Here is a 21655-nt window from a genome sequence, read left to right as displayed (position 1 = left end):
TGGAAAGTTTGAAGTGCGTTTTATAATACTTTGGCTTTTTCCCCGGGATCGTTTAGCTGGTGGGTACACGCCGCAATAAGCGTAATTGAAGCGCTTGTATAATGTACTTCGTGGTAAGCTTTGTGCAAGTGCGTACGAAAAAACATCTTAACTCCAAAAGCGCTTTATCGATGGAAGGAATAATTTTTTATAAAGCGCTAATGTCTATGGGCGGTGATGACCATTTACCATCAGTACTCAAAATTCTCTAAGCTCTCACTTTTTTTTATGAATTTTGATAGGGTGGCTCTATTCCATACTGCCGGAAGCCATACAAAATTAAAGTTAATAAAACTAATTTAATAACTTTAAATTTTAAATGAAATTAGAGCGTTTGCTTTTTTGACGTATGATGTCATCATAATTAATTGATGAATTATAACCAATCCAATCTTTACGTTTATATATGTTGCCACACCGTATCTGTTTTGTCCGTTTGTGCAGTTTTGCGCTTCTGATCGTACACGAATAGTTCGAGAGACGAGAGGTTTCCAATTTCGGTTAAGTATTTAAATATTTACTTAAGTATAACGAAAATTATCAATCCCTCAAAAGCTAATCCTATTGAAAATTATCGAACATCCGCAGCGATTGTTCGTCCGTGTAGTTCATGTATATATACATAGCTATACAAAAAGTAGGTAAGGTTAAGCTCAATGTGTAACTAAAAATATATATATTAAAGTGATTCAGTTTCTAAATTTAGTACCTAACACTAAAGCAATGAAATTTTAACAAGAAACGCTTTTAGGTATTTTAATTAAAATATCTTTCATAAGAATCATTACACAATCCCCCTCAACTCACCAAACCGCTGAATATATAAACCGGGAGATGTCTGATTTTATTCTGAGACGAAAACTAATTTTAGTTACAAAAGCAAATATCTAGATGGTAACAAGGGGCTCTGGTTTCCTCGCAAACAACAACTAACCATGAAAAGGTATGGCGAATTTAAAATTTAATTATGGTTAACTTTGAACTGTCTGCATGTTTGGTACCTCAATTATGAAACATTATTTGGATTACACATAAAGCAATAGATCAAATATAACACTACGTTTTATAATCTAAAAAAAACTATGGTTTCTTTTTTTTTTAATATTCTGACATATGATGCAGCTTAAGACGAAGGTACAATTTCATTCATACAAAAAATATTTATTATTACTACTCTTAAATATCGACGGCTATAATTGAAGTTTGTTTAAAAAGTGTTTATAAAATAAAATATTCTAAAATAAAATTTATTATAATAATAGAGACATAGACATATAACGCAACTAAAATATTCATTGTACAATTCACATGATAGTCGAGACAGTTATTTCGGTAACCATAAGCTCGAACAAGAATCAATATCACATTTTATATTAAGTACTTATATTAGCAGCAATAACTGTATTAATTAAATTAAGTACGTATGTCTTTATTCAAAAATAAAAATCCCATAAGTATAACATATTTCTTTAATTTATCTGTACCAATGAATGGGTAAAAGATTTTTATGTAATTAATGAACGAAAAAAAAAAACTTGTGACGCAGCGAGCTTGAGAAGCTTAGCTAGACGAGTAGCTTCGCTTCGTACGTTTCACACGCTTTAAATTTAGACTATTGTCGTGACACGCTTCAATTTTATTTTCTTGATTAAGATAAAAGTAGTTATTTTCATAGACAAATTTTACGTCATTTATGTTTCGAAATATACAACCATAGATTCAAACAGTAAATTCGTTAAGAAAATTACCATTACGGCGATTCGTACCATTCTTCAAACGAGGGGCACAGACGGAGGGTCATCTTAATTTCACTGTATTAGCAAGTCTTGTGACCCTAGGCCATTAATCGCGAAGGGTCCAACGGGTCAGCGACCCCGAATTAAGATGAGGAGATAGGGTGAAGGCGATCGTTACACTGCGCATCTCGGGAGCCTTTCGAATCGAATATTTTGAATCTTACAACAAAATCACGATTTCTATACAACTTTCAACACTTAAATTTTTAAAATTAACACTCAAGCATATATGTACCAATTAGCCCACACTTATGGAATGTCCTAAATAAATACCTATTCGTTTCTAAAAAATCTATATATGCAATGAATTCCGCTTCAATGTCTGAGTTCGGAGATAAAATAGGCACAATATATAATTATTTAAGTAGAGTTTAATTGGAGTTTTTTTTGGCAAGATTCGTATAAGTAAGAACCGCTCGGTTTAAATAATGTTAGGTATACGTGCCGCACGCTTCAGCCGATTATATAATCATAGGTTATATTTTAAAGATTGGCATTGTCAATTTTGCGTTTATAGTTGCGTTACGTCGCGGCCTGGTTTCAAATAAAGTAATATTATATTCTGTTCTAAATAAAGTAAAAGTTGTGTATCAGAATATCTATTTTTCTCAAAATAATCAAATATCTGTTGATATATTTGACAACTTAGAAATATATATTTGCGTATAATATATATTTATGTTTCGCATATTAAATACGTTAAAAAAATTTTTTATAATGGATCATCCTACAATTATAAATATAAAATAAGTTGTATAACCAAAAACTCATAAAAGCACTGTTTAGTAGCATCCATTTTGAATGTAGATTCTATATAAAAGAAATGGCTAAATATTACAAATAAATAAAATCAATATAATCAGTAGTTAATAAATATACTAACAGTATTTTAATAATAATTAATTAGTAAAAAAAAAAATGTTAATAAATATGTCAATTTTCATTTATTAATTATATGTTATATAATTATATTTATATCACTAACGGCTTTAAGTTCTTCCCGAGGGAGCGCAATGTATAAATTCCGCAATCTGGGTTCAACTTCAGGTTGCCACTGGCCAGAATTGACACAAAAACCGATTACTTTTTACTGGCCCAAGGTTTGAAACGAGGACCTCGGAGCATCGAGGAACTAGTCACTAGATCCAGAGGCAGTTATTATACAGTTATCAACGGTTATATATCAACTAACTGAAAACAGAATCACGTAGCGAAAATGGCGTCCTACTGAAGGTAATGCGGGCTTGGTAAATAATGCGAGGCCATCTCTATCCAACTTTATAAATTACTTTCTGAGATAACATGATCCTAAGAACAGATATGATAGAAGTGCCACATTTAATTTCAAATTAATTTCATTTTTTATTTTGTTTTTGTTTTGCCGTCTCTATTTCCAAATAAAGTTTAATATATCATATTATATTTCAAGAATAAATTTATAGAATTTAGAGCAGTGCAATTTCATTTCTAAAACATAGAATACCCTGTCTTATATCCTACACTGGTGACAGGAAGGCTGGTTCATTTTTCGGAAATTACAATTCAACGGGAAATATTGCTAGTATTCTTGTCATCATTTCGAGTGGTCATGATTTACACAGTAGTTTGTTTTTAATTTTGATTCGGTATTCACCTACTTATATCTATTTTCGTTTAAACATAATTAGATTACTGAATTTGACATAGTATTCTTATTATTACTAATTTAAAAAAAATGGGAAAAATATTCGTATATCGATATAATAATCTATCTTAAAACGAAAGTTTTTATTTGTATATTCGTTAGTTTAACATACTTGGATATAGCTAGATGAATTTTCACATAATATACATAAGTATATATATAGTACATAACATATACCTATGTTGTGGGACAGGAATGGTTTAACTGACGTTGAGAAGCAGCGATCAATTCCAAATTTAAAAATTAGAAAACTTATAATTTGAGCTTATATTAAGTCGCTCAATTTTATATACATATATGAATATTTTTGGATTATAGAGATTTAAATTTTATTTACTAAATTGTTAACAAACACAAATTTGCATGAAATTTTAACACATGTGAATCCATCAACTCGCATTAGATCAGCGTGGTTGAATAAGCCCAAGGTTTCCCTTTAAAAGGAAAGGATGAAGATATCTTTTCCTTAACATTTAACGGCTGACATTTTATATATGATTATATAACATAGAGTCTATTCATGATTATCAGTGACATTCATTAAATGGTCATAGTATTTTCCATCGCATATAAACAACCTATTTGAAAGTCTAAATCTCAAAGCCAGCTTCGAGTAGGCATTAATATGGCTGTGGGCGGCGCCACAAACTATGTGGCAAAGTTACCGTTCAACTCTCGCCTCTACGCGCCGATTGCTGCGTCTCTCTGTTTAATTCAGAATGTTTAATATAATATTAATCTTTTGGCTACTTTTAAGGGATTATTTTGTTGTAAATTATCACAACTGTACTGAATTCTGTATTCAAAAAGAGCTTTATTTTGATTGATCGCTGAAATATTAGTGAACTTACCAGTGGTTTAAAGTGTAGTAACTTTATACATTTTGCAATATATCATTTATTTGCTTTTGATAAATTGATCCTTAAAGCTGCTGTATTTATTGGTTCCGTACATTCGATGTTTCATTGCTATACAATGTGTGGATTCTCATTGGAGTACTTTAGTATGTAAGCATGCATTAACTACACGTACTTCGAATATAACTTGTGTTATAATATACCAGTTCGTTGGAAAGCGTAGTTTTATCGCTCCCGGTAGTCAGCACTAGTTTTCTTACTCCGTCGGACTTTTCCAACTCATTTGCATTCAAAAGCAGATAGCGCTGATGTGCTGATACGAGCGGGCATACCTTTGTGGTTTCTATATAGTCTAGAAAGTTCTAGCTCCAGTTCCGCTAGAGTGGCAGCAGTTGCCAACTTTTACTAGAAGTTGGCGTAATGTTGCGGCAAAAAGCGCTCACGCTAGGTTTAACAATTACCTAAGCAGCCTCGAGAAGTTTTGTTGAGTTTGTTTATTCCGTTTTTGTGCGCGTACGTACCTACATTGTTTAAAACTAACTGCTATATAACGTTGTTTAATTCTATTATATAACGCGAGTACGGAACAACACACCTACTGTTACATGCAACTTAGTTCTAAATCCGAATGTGTTAACAATTAAAATTGTAAGTAATTTCACAATACTAATCTAATTTGCTAAGAATATTCCTTTTAATATGTACTAATCGTTGTCGCTTTTAAACTTTTTAGAGGTTCGTGCGACGTTTTAATGACTCATTTTCGTATTAATTAATTTACATACAGTTCTATACGACGTGTGCCTGAAACGTACAAATAAATCGACTGTCGGCGTTGCATTAGTTAAGGACGATTAAAACTGCCGGAACACACTATGTTTTCAATTACGGAAGGCCCGCGAGATATTCGTTTCGTATAGGGTTGTAGGAAGATGAAATTTGATGTTAATGTTTTATTAGGAATTACTTTTTACACTGAGATAATCTAATAGTTTGAACATGCCAGTTTTAACTGGAGATCGTGTGTCAAGTCTGGGCAAGCAAAGGGCATGGAAATGGGCAGAGAGTGAGAGAAGCATCGTGAGGAAACCCACATGTGTCGGATGATATTATGTCGCATGTAGGTATATATCACGTTGAATAAGGAGAACCCAGTGGCGATGTATTTATGGTCTGTTATTTAATACCACTTTTAATAAATATTACTAAATCGACAAATATCCTTAAGTTTAGGTAATTATATGCACTGAATATTTAGTAATTAAACTTCACCTTCTTTCGATATTAATCTTTATATGCGAACTAAGGATATAAAAATATCCACAATGCATCTGAGATGATATAGGTACATTGACATACGGATCGATTTCATTTGTAAATGTTTAATTACAAAGATAAAATCAGATGAACTAACACGTACAAATCAGGTATATAACATATTTCATATCAAAGTTTTTTATGTAAAGTTACAATTTGTTTTATCAAAACAACATGTTCTCTCTTGATTAAGATGGTTTCGTGTTTCTTAATTTTATATTATGTTTGCAATATAAAGATTTAGTTTAAATACAAATGTTACGGTGTTGGCAGCCCTACGCGGGACGGTATGTGATTCGCGTGCCTTCGCCGCCATTCCATAGCTCCTTTCGCACCATTCACCACCATTTCGCACCTTCCGTTGCTCGGAACCTTTCTGGAAGGTAGAATTTTTAGAAGTGCTTTGATTTCACAAAATGCCATCCAAATTTATATAGTCATAGATTTTTATAATCTTATATGGATACAATAATATAATCATTTATATAAAATCAATCCCGAAGATGTATAATAATCATAAATTAGTTCATTTAAGCTATGTATCTATCTCCATTCATCACATAGAACCTTCTCTAAAACAATTGTTAAATTATTTTTTAATCAAATTGTAACTCTATATGATTAAATCTGATGCATTAATTCGAAGCAATTTTATATAACAAGACATAATTGTCGTCTTTTTTTCCTTTTGATATTTGATTGATCTATAACTCTTGATGACTTTTTATTAACATGTGCGTTTTGCTCTTTTAATGTATTATAAATTATATCTAAATTAATTTGTTGTGTTTTTGTACTGTTTGGTTCCCCAATTATAAATAAATAAATAAATAAACACGCGGCATACTTTGGTGTAAATTACATATACATTTATTTAGTTTATACATATGTTAGGCGTTACAAAAAATATCTCCTTTCAAACTTTTCAACATTTATAGTTAAACTACTATAGTGCACTATATAGTCGACCTATTCATTCAAAACAGCCAACGGACTTCACCCCACAAGACTCGTATAACGCGAATTAATCAAACAAACACATTCACTAACACATCGGCCTTCAACAATATTATGTACCACTACATACAAACACTGAACGTTATAACTTTAACGAATTTGAGGGAGATTTTCTGGATAAAATATTATTATCATTATAACAAAACTTTCTTACTTATTTGAACACAGTTACATTATATATATATATATGTAACCTATCAATATACAATATATGAATAGTGGATATTGCAAAACAGATTTAAAGAACTTAAAAATTAATATGATAAGGTCATAAATAGTCATAAACAGTCATAGTCATAAATATAAGTATTTTTTTCTCAAATAACTCTTTTTTCGCAAACATAAAGTTTGTTTTATCTTTTCTATTATTATTTAGATATGCTTGAGTGTTTTTTTTTTATTTTTACATCTATTTCGAATTTATAGCCATTTAATGATTAAATTATTAAATAATGAACGAAATAGTATCATACGTCATGTTGAATATGACATCAATTGTAGAGCTGCTCAAAGTTTGAAAAATATTATTAATAATAATTACTGACAAATTAAATTATATACGAAAATTATTATAATATTTGGCCTCTTTTATTTTAATCTGTAATGCATAGGAATTGAAAGGTACTTTTTTTCTTCAGTCTGTCGCAAACTTTTTTTGCTTTGAATACTCCTTGCTCTCGTATACCAATGAAACATAGACAATAACAAACTAGAATAGCAAATGCCTACTCATTAACATTTTCTATCCGTGTGTAATGTCTCGTAACAAACACACACATACAAAGTAAAGATAAGAGTAAAGGGTCGACCAAGGATACGGCAATAATGAATCCGGGAGTCACAATTAAAGAGGGGAAGTGCGTACGGGTGATCTTGGAGGAGTAATCTAAGGGATGGAACCCTTCCCGTTCCGTTGGGGTTTGTACACACTTTATAACATGAAACACATCATTCTACATTTGTGCACAAAGTTAAGATAAATCGGTTACTTTTTTTTTTTTTAATTATTTTTATTAATAGACATTGGCTAGTTTTTAAATGAAACACATTTCAATTTGACTAAAATATCACTCAATAAATGTTACATAATAATGATGCTATTTATTTCTAATTTGGCATTATACAATATACTTGAATTTTTATTAATAAGCTTTTATAATACTTAGAAAACGTTCAAAAATATTTAATTGTAAATGGAAATGAATGAATTTTGTTTGGGCAATTATATTTTATAGTATTTGATTTTGTATATTTGTAAATTATAATAATAGTCATCGATAATCATGTTATAATTGCTTAAAAATGAGAAAGCGTTCATACTAATCAAAGCCTGACATAATGTAAAAATATGTTTTTAAGCGATCAAAATTAACATTTACGACAACCGAACTTGTTATGTTCTAGAGATATCATTCAAATTAAACCAAAGCGATTCAATTAAGTCGATTCATGAAAATATAAAGAAATAATTCGAAATTTGAATCGAACATCCGTATGATGCGATATTAATTCCGAGGTTTAGATGAGATACGCACAATGCTATAATTTTATTAGTTTTATTATTTATAATTCTATATTAAATTTATTTTCTTTCGCATTTATGTTTATCACTAGACAATTTGTAACATGTCTTTTAAAAAGTTAAGATATGTTTGTGAATTAATTATGACAAAATTAGCGATCTTTATATGAGGATACATCTCATCACTGCACTGAAAACACAGCATCGCAGGAAGAGGAAGAGCCTTCTTGCGATGCTGTGTTTTCTTTCGGCACATAATAACCGTTTTATTGTTACGTAAAACGTTTATATTATGTGCCTTGTGGAAAACACAGCATCGCATTATGAAGACGACGTGTTTGATATCTGCTGGTGACAAACAAACACACGCAATGTTGAGTTCAGCAGAATAATTAATGTGTTAAAAGTTACATGTCTCGAACATAAGAGTAAATACTAATAAAACCTACAAGCAGTCTTAGTATCTTTATTACATAAAAAAAAAAAAAACGAAATAACTTTTATAAATTATTATTTGCTATCCTCCTGCAAATAAAATTCAAATATCTGACTCTATCTTATTTCTACTTTATTAGGCATATACCCAATTTAGTCAATTTCTATTCAATGCAATTGTAGAAATTTGACCCAAACAAAAACAAAAGAAAAAATAATAATAATTAATTAAAAACAGAATAGTCTTTATCTATTATTACAAAAAAAAACAACAACATAATAAATTCTCTGCATCAATTAAAAATAAAAAAAACATAAACTATAAAATTTAACAGAATCTAAATTTTAATTATATAAAGCCTAATAAATCTACTTGAGATCAAAATAATCACAATGAAGTCATCACATTAAATAGTATTAAAATTATCAAATAAATTATAATCATATTCGCGTTCCTGTGTAACAATCTCTCGGCAATAATGCTTTCTTAGAGTATTAATAGCTTTCCAATTACCTCTTTCTAAAATTTCCTCTACAGGCCTATTCTCTAGCCAAGCCAAAGAAGCTACTGCTGATCGACATGAACCAGGTGAGGCATCAATTCCTGCATCCTTCAGTACAGACCGCACACATCCTCCTATCAACTACTACTATAAATAAATATCTTGTCCATCATCAGTAAAATGTTGTTTCGATATTCTTAATAAAGTTAAATCGTGTATCCTACGCCCTGACGTTAGGAGTAAGATTGTTGCAGTTCTTCTTGCAATTTCAAATAATGAACTATTCTTGGGGTTATCTTTTAACCACTCTATCACTTGTCTGGCATGCCAAATTGGTGGTTTAAATGATGGTGGTTTAGAATTGTTGATGGCCTTCAACACTTGTTTCACCATAAAGTTAGAAGATATTACACTATTTTGCCCACAAAATGTTGCCACTGCTGATTTATGAACCAGCATCGTGCCATAAGCTAAACCTTGTTTTAGAAAGGCGTCAGCAAGAAATTGAGCTACCTCTTCTGGTCTGGGCGATTTCGGGTCTGAGCTTCTAGCGCTACACCAAGTTATCCATCTCTTAATGGCTGGTTCATATGTGTCAAGAGTCGATCGACGCCAACTTTTTTTGAGAAGGTCTTTTTCAGCCTGCGACCATGTGACTATTTTGTCCGCCCACCCCCAATTTTCCAAACCTTCAGAGCTAACTGGTCTATCTGTGGAGGTGGATGCCCGGTTGTCAGGTCCACTAGCGCTCTGTGCAAGTTGGGTACAATCATGGGTTGGTCCAGGGCTCGAGCCTGGAGATCTGCTTTCTAAAAGGGTTGATTCCAATCCGGAGCCACCAGTAGGTAGGTGCCTCTCGCCCTGTTGAGATGACAAAGTAAAGTAAGGAAATATCCACCCCAACCGATAATTCCAGTCTCTTGAAAAAGCGTCTACGAATATGGCGAAACACTCTCGTGAATCGTAGTTACGTAGTCTGGTACTATTGCCGACCTTCTGGACGCAAAAATGTCTACGTCTGGTTTTCCCCAACGCCTTAAGATCTCCCGGGTAGCTAGAGGCAGCAGATGCCACTCAGGTATTGGGCGTCTCCTTGACAGTCTGTCTGCTATGGCGTTGTATCTGCCTGGGAGATACTGTGCCGATAGAATTAAGTTCCATTTGATTTGATTGAGTGCCTCCTTCCTTGCGAATGTACGCAATTATTGTTTTGTTGTCTGTCTGTAGCAACACGTGTGAGTTTCTGAGACTCTTCGCGTGTCCTCTTACTGCCGACAATACTGCGAACATCTCTTTTTTGTTGCAATGCCATAGTTGCCCAAGAGCCTGACATTATCGTATTGTCCAGCACTGCACCCCAACCGATGTCTGAAGCGTCGGTGGTCATAAAATGGGATACTCCTACCGAGTGAATAGGAGTTGTTAGGTTTTCGACGCCGAACTCCGGTGAAATTTCTCATTACCCTCCGCGGGATGTCCAACTTTACTTTTGGCAGATTGCGAGGAAATCGTCGTAAAAAAATCTGCAGGTGCCGACAATGAAGTCGGCCTCTTGGTATCACGAAACATGCGAAATTCAACTGCCCTAAGAAGCGCTGTAGCTCCCGAAGATTGCAAATCTTCTTGGTTAACATATTTGTTAAGGCAGTAGAAATTGACATCTTTTTCTTGATTGGAAGTGAGATGATTAAGGTCGAAGATGGGTCTGAAGCCACCATCGCTGTTCTTTACTAGAAATATCCGGGAGAAGAAACCGGCAGTCAAAGAAACTGGTTTTTCCAATATTCCCAGGCTCTTCAACTCCTCGATTTGTAAAGTCATCTGCACAGATGGCTTTGTAGCATAATTCTTTGCTACTCACCAGCAGTAGGGGTACACTAAAGGAGGTCTTTGAACAAAGGGTATCCGAGACCATGATATAAGCTTCAGGATAAAGGGTCCTTCCACCTTTTCCTGAAATTCTTTAATTGGCCCCCTTTGAATCCCAGTTTGGCGTCACTGTCTTGACTGTTGTAAATTACTATTTTATATTTTACAAAATGGCGTAGTAATTTTTTTTATCAACAAATCAAGCAATGGTATTATAATCCAAATACTAATAATCGGGAGTTTACTCTTTTTTAAATTTATTGTATTTTCTGAATATATAAGAGATTTAAATTAACTTTATGTTTTAAATTCGTTCGTGTATGTAAGTCATGTCGAGGGTGGCGAGGGACGTCAAATAAGGGTGGCAGAACATTATTATGTATATATAAAACGATGTTATTGGGCCCGTCCACATTTTCTTCTCTAGTCTAGGGACTTGTAAGAAGGGTTCGAACTTTGTATATTGTTTTTTTATTAAAATAAATAGACAATGAAAATGATTTAAAACCTAAACGAATGCCAGATGGAATATTCTTATTATTCTTATCGTAATTTGAAAAAGTTTCGCCACAAGAGACGTATCAGTTTTTTTATCACATAATTGTAATAAATAATCACGTTATTAGTAAAACTGTTTTCTGTGCAAGTATCCGATCGTTTTTCTACATTTTTGAGTCGTCCATAACTTCAGGTCCAAATCACAATATTATTTTTTTATTTTTTATTTTAGAGAACGTTTCAAGTAACTTTATTAATATAATTATTTAATTCAATAAATAAATATGCGAACGTGAGTTTGTTTTTTACGCATTAACGTCTCAATTACAAACAGGGTAGGTACTAAAAGGCATAGGGTACCTAAAACCTAACCTCACCTTTTCTCACCTCACAGAACATACGCGGGTGAAAACTATTTATGTCTAGCGAATGTTATTTTTTAAAAATTATTAAGCTCAATCATTACTTACTCAGAGCCGAGATGGCCCAGTGGTTAGAAAGCGTACATCTCAACCGATGATTTCTGGTTCAAATCCAAGCAGGCACCACTGTATTTTCATGTGCTTAATTTGTGTTTATAATTAATCTTGTGCTCGGCGGTGAAGGAAAACATCTATCAATTTTGATAATTCAAATATGTAGGGCGTGTCCTGATAGCCAGATATTTTTTAATTGCATTAAGTTGGCAAAAGTACAAATTCGACGATCACGAACCTCTTTATTTAAGAATATTTATTTATTCTTCGCTACTTAGTCATTCTTTTAAATATTATTTTCTATTGAAAGTATCTTTATATTATTTTTTTTAACTTGACTAATACTAAAAAAATCGATTATTTATTTATTTTTAAAATCAAACCAGTAGTAATAGGAGACGTATCTATTTGAATGGGTAGTTCGTCAGGGCGCTAGAACTTCTCACTTCATTGGCGACGCAGTGAGCCAGTGAACCGATCACTCAGATCAAAAGATGCGCGTCCATCGGGCGTTGGGTCGCGAATACCACTTTACCTACATAAGTACGTACTGAGAAACAAAATCGATATTTGAATCAAACATCGTTCCTGACACGTAATCGGTTAGGCTAACCTAATAAATGTCGAATATCAGATGATCTTTCAAACAAGACGAAGGTGAGATGAGTTGGACTCCTTTCAGAGGGATTAGTATTGCATCGTAAATAGCTATTTCTGGAAAGAGGCCATAAGATACACAGGGTTGATTCACTATATGAACAAAAATAACGTTACTAGTTATAACGTTTTAAATCCAGACCGTTGAGATTGATGAACTAAATTGTATAAGCGAATTGAATAAATGAATTGGAAAATCTCAGAAACAATCCAATATTTAATATGTGTACGCAATGTATATCAATTAAATTAATAAATGTATCGTTGATTATTAATTGTTATTACTTGTAAAAAGTAGAATAAAGTTATATTTAATAATTATTAATAATTATTTTATAAATTAAAGGAATGCCTTTGTAAATTTTGACCGCAAGATACCTACATTTAAAGGAATTAATTAAAAGTGGCAACATCGAGATGGGAATCGATTCCACTTGACGCCGTCCTTTTGCATCATTTCCTCTCCACTGAGATCCAATCAATTTTATCCGCCGACAAGACGTCATGTGCTTCTGTTTATATTTTCACATCCATAAGTTATAAAGTTATAAGCATATCTGCGTTAAAATTTTGTTAAAATAATGTGATATTTTATACTAAGTAATATTTACATAATTATAGTAAGATGAACATAGAATACAGAACGATTATATATATCTTGATATAAGATGACTTCAACACAATGTGTGTCGACCTTAAATTAAACCAAAAATAAAATAAAATAACAGTACCATATTTTAATAACATTAAAATAACTAATATTATTGTTATATTAATCATATTTGTACAGTTTTTTTAATTAAAAACATAAAATGTAATATAAAAAAAAAATAAACAAAAACAAAAAAAAACAAGATGGCCGCAAGCTTGACGGATAACGCTAAGCCATGCATCATTACACTAGCGAAAACCGTCCGGATCAATACACGGCGCAAAACTTAAATTCGTCCCCCCCTAAGAAGAAGGCTGGCCAAATTCGTATGTTAATACACCCACACCCACCCTTATACTTGCACCCTCCACCCTCCGCCCGAGGGAACGGACCGAACTATTATAAAGGGTAGCACGAAAGTTAGATTAATGATGTTAGGAGCTGACCAGTGTACACCCTAAGGCGATATTCGATTCGGCGCCTTATGTTCGCTAAATATGACGTATACGTGTTTTTTTTAATGTGAATGAAGCAGCATGTAGTGTAAAGATCGAAAACTGTCATCGATCTGAAATCGTTAAGGGATGTTAAGGATGGCCCAGTAGTGGGATGTTACTATTATATTTTACTTTATTGTAGGAATGTACACAAACAAATGAGCCATCATATGGTCTATGGTCCATAAACAACAATTTTTGTATCAAATTCATTTCAAAGGCGACAAATATAATACATATATTCTATAATCACTATTTAGACATTTAATTTAGAAATTATCTGTAACGACTAGGGACATGAAATTAAAAAAAAAAAAAAACATTTGAATCCAATCATAGTTTTTTTTTTATTATAAAATTAATTTCGATCCGTTATCTCCTGAGACTGTACCGTTTCTATCGAGGCTCGGCGGTAAAGTGTGGACGATCTAACTTCGCCTTACACACATACACACGCACACACACATCTTCGTATATACGTCAGTGACGCCGCGGGCTGTAATTTTGAGTTCACATGGGATTAGACACGCTAAGTCTTCACACACAAGGCTACTGAGTCGCAGATTTGTAGAACGAGTCGTAGAAAAGTCGACACGATCATTATTACTGGAAATGACTATTTTAAAACTTTATTATGGTCTAAACACGAAATCAGTTTTCAATATGTTTTTTTTAACCATTAATTTTGAAGGTAACTTGTAATGTTTTTTTGAGTACAAACGTACTTTTAGATTGAACTATTCAAATAGTATATATATTTAAAAAGTATCAGTTTTTCTTTATTAATAGTCAATAGTTAGGATTAAAAATATATATTCATATTAGGTATATAAATACAGAATAACAAACGACTGTGTTAGTTGCAAATAAATATATATTTATGAATAAAATGTTAATGTGTGCAAAACCCACACACATGTAGCATCTCAAGTGAGCCACCTTCACTACTACCATCATGTGAATTCAAGCAGTCGACTATAGTACATGCTAAAGTTTCAGATGAAACCAAAAGATTATAAATAATATGTATAATTTTATTTTTTCAAATTACTGATTAATATACAGGCATTGAATTAGATAAAATTTGATTTAAAATTGAATTAAAAATTAAATATAATTATGATAGATAAAACTAAAATGTTTTAAGTAAACAAAATATACATACAAATATAGTACAAAGTAACGGACTGAAGATCTACATCTAATTTCAATAATAGAAGATCAACGGTCAAGTCAAAGGGCCGCCGCTGTCACAAGGTCGGCGCATGCGTGATTGTGGGAACGCTATACGCATTATAATTTGAAATGATCTCTGACCGGTCACCGTGAGATTAACCGGTTCGAAAGATTCTGTGTCTCCCTTAAAAATTAATTCACTCTTTTTGTGTATCCGTTAATTTATGAAATTTTAACGGTGTAATCCTTTTGATATCAAACTATTTTATTTCACTATTCTCACGTTTGTAAAATTGTATCCTTAATTCGTGAGAAAAAATTGTATACTGGCAGTAATTTATTTTATAGCAGGCAGACTGACTAGAAAAATGATCATTTGTTCGTAAGTGATCATCTATACCTATTAAAATAACACTGGAATATCCCTTTGCTCCAGTATTACACTAGTTCAATTTATTATTTGGTTCTGGTATTACGGATATGTAGGTGGTTCATAACCGACGCCAATCCTACTTATATTACGTTGTATTTTATAATAATGGAAATTTACGTATAGCTTCAAATTGTTGTGCGTAAAAAGATTGGTGAGGTAAACAGGCAAGTCATCAAGCTGCTAAAGTTTTAGATATCTTGATAGCTATAAGACCTAAGCTGTGACATTGTATAAGTGGTTGATGTAGTACATAATTTTATATAGTTAAACCCTGTCCTTTATCACATTCAACAATAATAGACTTACCACAGGTTGTTATAATTCTATCCAAATCGAACGATTACGTAACCAGTAATCTGCAATTTTCGCGTTGACTGTGGAAGGCCACGCGACCGCCCACATTTCGCGAATTTCACCAAAACTACACTCACACAGCTACATATTTACGCTTTATCCCGAACTTGTCCTCTTGTAGAGCGTCAGTCCGGTCCCCTGTGTGAACTCCCTATACATGTATTCATAAGCGATGATGTACTCAAATTTTGAATATTATGCGCACGAATTTTCTAATCACATTTGTGTCTTGGACGCGACGGAGTTGACAGAGCGATTTTCTGAATTAAAAATACTATTTGTCTTCTATTACATGGATGCGAAGGTCGAAAGTTGTATATTTTTTTGCGCTAGATGGACGGTTATTTTGTTTTACCTAAAGGATAATCGAATCGGAGGAGGGCGGCGTAAACCGGTTTATTGCGGATTCCATCAGTTAACGCCAATTATGTGATGGAGTTTTAAAAGACATTTATTTGAAAACGGCACTTGTATTGATTTGCATCATTGATATTAATTAGAAAAATTACGCGAAATTTCATAACACATAACCACTTAAGGTGATTCAAGCAGTAGGTATTTACAAATTCCTTCAATTGAATATACCAAGTGAATAGGTTATGTATTAAATGATTGAAGTCACACGACATTTGCCCGCCTAAGTACCGATGCAAAAAAAAATCATCACCTTACTTGAAAAAATAAATCAACATTGGATTAGCAGAAGCATTTTTTCAGAAAAATATGTCCTCGAAGTCTAGACAGTTTTGGGAAGAAATATAAGTCATTATTACATTTCAAAACGTCCATTTAAAGTACATATGAATTTCACATTATATTTGGTAAATACAGTCACAATAGCATAAGTTTTAATGGCAAGTTTGAAAACCAGACTATTTATGATTCTCAGGAGTAATGAAATACATTTGTACTGGCTGTTTCCCGTGTCTTTACCTCTTTCAAATTAGATATTAAAATTTCATGAGTGTTTTCGTAATAAAAATATAATACGAATAAGTTTTATGCATATGTATTGTAAAAAGGGATGAATGAATTTAGATTATATTTTAATACTCGTGCCGTGGATGTAAACGATATTTTGGTCAAATTTCGTCCAAAATAGTGAATTTGGACCAAATGCAAGATTGGAATCAAAAACGGCACAATCAAATTGGATTTCAAATCTGAAATAAATTATGTAGTCAGATACACCGCCGGCATTAAATGGTATGTGCGCAGCAAACAGAGGTGCCTTCTCTATTCTCTCATTATCATTCTCCGATGAGGCGGTAATCCTACACGATCGGAGAGCGATCACGTGTAAGATCTAGAAAGGATTATAACGGAGACTTGACGGTGAAACAGAGCTTATTTATCGTTCTTAGTTTTAACATCCATTAAATTAGGTGAAATATATATTTTTTAATAATATATAAATAGAAAAGTATTCTACGCCATTCATTGTCATTTATATCCGTCATTGTCATTAGAATCCGTTGAGTCGTTCAAACGTCATTGAGTAACAAGCCTCCAAACATTCCTAACAAATTCGTAAAACGTAATACAATTATTAAGATAGTTTCAATGAAATTTCTTTCATTTTTTGGTCATATATAAATTATACTATAAATAGTTATTATATATATATATTGTCTGGTAAAGTGCAGAAAAGAGTAATTTAAAAAACATTTCCTATATGTGAGTATAAAGACGTAAAAAATAGCGCAAAAGAACGTGCTTACTCAAACGTACGCGCTACTTTGCGCCAAATTCTTATAAAATTATTTGAACCTCAACAATATTATTTAATGTTACAGATTTTGGTGTCGAGTCGAGGAACACGCGAAAACAGTTAAAATAAGAATGGCTATTGTAAGTATATTATGATACATACATCTATACTCAAAAATATCAATAGAATTTATTTAGTTACCAATTATTGAATAATTTGTATATAATTTTATTTTTATTCAATATCCAAATGCTTTACATTTGTTATTTTACAGGATTAATTGATAGTCAATTTTGCAGGGATTCTATCGAGAAGAACCATTATGGAATTTAATACCTAGTTGTCAATGATTGGATAAATAAACCATAAACATATAATAAAGTATTTATTTACAATTTTGATACATCCTGATTAAAAATCAGCGAGTATTTATCTTCGAGACTTTAACAATAATTTTATAAATGCGACAGCAACTTTGTCTGTCTATCTGTTTCGCTTTCACGGCCAAACTACTGAACCGAATTTGATGAAATTTGAAGCAAGCTACGAAGCCGTGGAGCACAACCAGTCATTTATATATCATTATAGTGTAGCATATTATATCATCTAAGATGTTTGACTAACAATTTAATAATTGATGGTTAGGCTTTGTGCTAGCCTGTCTGGGTAGGCAATACCCAAACATCATATATTCTAACGCAAGTAGAACTACAGGCTCAGGGTACATAGCATCTTAGTTCCCAACGTTTGAAGCGCATTAGTGATATGAGGATATTAACATTTCTTACAGTATCTATGGGTAGACGTGATCGCTTACTATGAGTTAGACTATATGCCAGTTCGCTTACCTAGGCGACATAAAAGTCATTTTTTTAATTTAAATTTACAGGTGACGTTGTCATGTTATGGTGCAAGGTGCGTTTTCTGTGAAGACTTCTAGCGAAAGTGTAAGTATTATTAGAATACTAGCCGTGTAACCGATGAGATTTCCCATCGGAAAAAAATATCAGAAACCCATCGAATATTCTTAAGTTTTAAATTTTATTTTGGTAAAATGTTTAGCCCTTACCCTTTATATATTTCGGTCTCAGCGCACTATCAGTGTTACAACATACCTTCATCCCTTATTATATTCATAGGTCCCTCTAAGGTCATATTTTTTTCTTGGTTTGTTCGTTTGTTAATTTAAAAAACCGTTAAACACCGATTTGTATAATTGAACTTCTCAAATGAATAACTTTGTCAAATGCACACTTTCATCCTATTTTCAGCCTCTTAAAGGATGAATTTTCAAAGAAAATATACCAACTATCTTTTATTCATATATATCCTAAATATCGATTTACATATTCAAAACATTGAATAATGACGAATTTCTATTCAAAGTTTCATCCACAATTTCACCCTATTAGGTGATGAATCTTCAAAAACGCTATAATAACTTAAATAAATACGAATTAAATAAAATACGATATTCGGAATTAAAGAAAGATTTTCAAAATTTCATTCCTTATTCAACTCAGTTAGGCGATGAATTTTGAAAAATACTTCACGAATGCTCACCTTCATTCCCTAAGGAGTCATGTTAGAGCAAAATTTAATCATGTTAGATATACCGGCGTAGATATTACTAGCGATTAGATCACTCAAATTCTTACTCATGGTGAGTACTAATCTTAAATATTTTTATATGAGGCATGGTATGTGTTTGATAATCAATAAATTCATTAATAAGAAATAATGAAATAAGCACTATCCACACGTAACGATACATGCTTAGAGTGTCACTAAAATACGTCACTCTTTTTGGTCGCGTTAAATGCGCAAAAAAGCGTAAAACGCTTGACTGTGCAAAACCTAAAAAAGTCGTTCGTGTAATTATAATTTCATTGAAAACCCAAAGATTTACGCTTTCTGCGTGAATTGATTTCAATTTTATTATTGAAATATACCTAATATTTAAATACTAAAATAATATTTGTGTTATATTTTTAATTAAGTAGTTTATGTAATATTCTATAAGAGCATTGTTGAAATAAATATTATATTGAATAACTAAAACAAATATACACTGAAAATTCCGTTTGTATATTCAATTTGTGGTCAATTAAATGTAATTTATAATATTTTTATAATAACCAGCTCACAACTAACGTTGGATCTTAAATTTCATGTTATCATAAAAAAATTGCATTAAATAATTTATTTCTATAAAAATAATAAAAATATTCATTATAATTTCTACCCCTAGAAGTTCATCTGGTATTCTTAATAGAGTTCAGTCAATTAAATGGTTTTTTTTTTCTCGTATGCAGTAGTTACATCAAGTTCCTTTGCTAGAATATTAAAACCTAGTGTTTTTATTTATAATTCAAAATCGAAAACCATCGCAAGTATAATTCAAGTAGAAAATATTATCTGAGATGAAATTAATACTTTCAATGACCGATTTAAGCTATGGCAGCCAGTCTCAAGAAAACTAGCTAATCACGTGTCAAGTGTGTTCAAAAAATAAGTGAACTCTATTCCCTTACTCTCATAATCAGAGGAGACGACAAATCGGAGACGACCGGAAAGTTCAGGCGCATCCTCTCCCTCAACTCATTTAATGTGTTTTTCGAGGCACGGAAGTGTTTACTCTTACAATTTACAGACCAGTCTGAGACTCCGAGCTGTACCGAGCATTTCTCTATAAAACCCAAATAACGCTATACTGAAAGTAGATCTAGGATTTTAATTGTCTATACCATTTAACCAATTTTATTTTTTATAGTTTTTTATAGATTTAAAGATATCTTATGTAATTTTAAAGTATTTTATGTTTCAGGCGTCCCTGTCAGCTGCTCCTACTCAATCTGGACGTTGGTCTAGGAATTTAAAATTCAAATAAGGTATGGAAATTGAAACATTATCTTTTATTAAAAAAAGTATTTTAGAAATATATATATAGTGTGAAAATAATTAATCATTCAAGATTAGAACAATGTTTTTATATATATATATATAAATAAAATAATTTCTATATCAATGTCAAATATTATGACAAAAAAATATACAAATATGAACAATACGAATCTGGACATCATTTCGATCATAGACAACGAAATAGTTAGTTGTAATCATTTTAATAATGACTCCAAGCGAATGACGTCACAAAATAAATTTTATTTATTTCGATATACATGTATTTTTTATTCATATCGATTATAGACGCACGTGAGTCCTATTTCAAATCTTATATCAGTAACTTAGAACAGAAGGGCTGTATGTATCCGTGCCTGGCTTTCAGATCTTCCATTCATTTGTGTTCACACGAGAATATCCCTCATTCATCAATAACACAAAAGTCACTTTTCATTTAATGTCTAGTTTCCCTAAAAACTGCTAAGTAAAGAATTTCTTTCAAAAATATTTCTATAGTGCCACGAACGATTACATGTTAAAATTTTAATGTTTTTTTTTTATTGTTATTGAATCAACACAAATATTAATAGTTTTATTTTATATTTGTTTTGAATCATTACAAATATATCAGCTAATAAATTTGAGTATGTTTAAATGCTGTAAAATAGTTGTTAAGATATCCGCAATGTTTGACAATCAATCATTGAGTCGCTTTGATGGAAATATACATACATATATGCGGGTTTCTGTGAGATGACTGGACAGACGGACTGAATATTTTGATATACCTTAAATTTAACCACTAACTTTCACTTAATATTCGAAGAGTATGTGCATGGTTTTTTTTTTAAAATAAAGACTGTCTGTTGGCTGTTTCTCTATCAAATTTGATATGAAGCAAGCTTGAATTCCTTCTTTGTGTCTAACACCAGACGTCACGGCACGCAACAACTACTAGCATATATAAACGCTATTATTAAATTATAAATAGAGATAATATGGAACTCAAAAATGGATCGAACGTAGTCCTAAACTAGAGAAACAATTGCTTTTAAACATAATGTTTTTATTTCTCATGAACACAGCCAAGGCGTGAAACCTCAGGATTCACTCACGAAGGCTTTGTTTCTGAGATTAATAATCTGGATATATTCAAGGCAAGAATTAATAGGCGTCTTGTTAAGCAAGCGCGTGTTATCTGAAAAAATTAAATAAATAAATTTTCATGTGACTTTTTTCATTTTTTTTTTGTATGTTA

The sequence above is a fragment of the Vanessa tameamea genome, chromosome 19 (assembly GCF_037043105.1).
Source record: "Vanessa tameamea isolate UH-Manoa-2023 chromosome 19, ilVanTame1 primary haplotype, whole genome shotgun sequence".
Lineage (NCBI taxonomy): Eukaryota > Metazoa > Arthropoda > Insecta > Lepidoptera > Nymphalidae > Vanessa > Vanessa tameamea.
The sequence above is the reverse complement of the archived record's forward strand: the minus strand, read 5'-3'. Positions refer to the sequence as shown.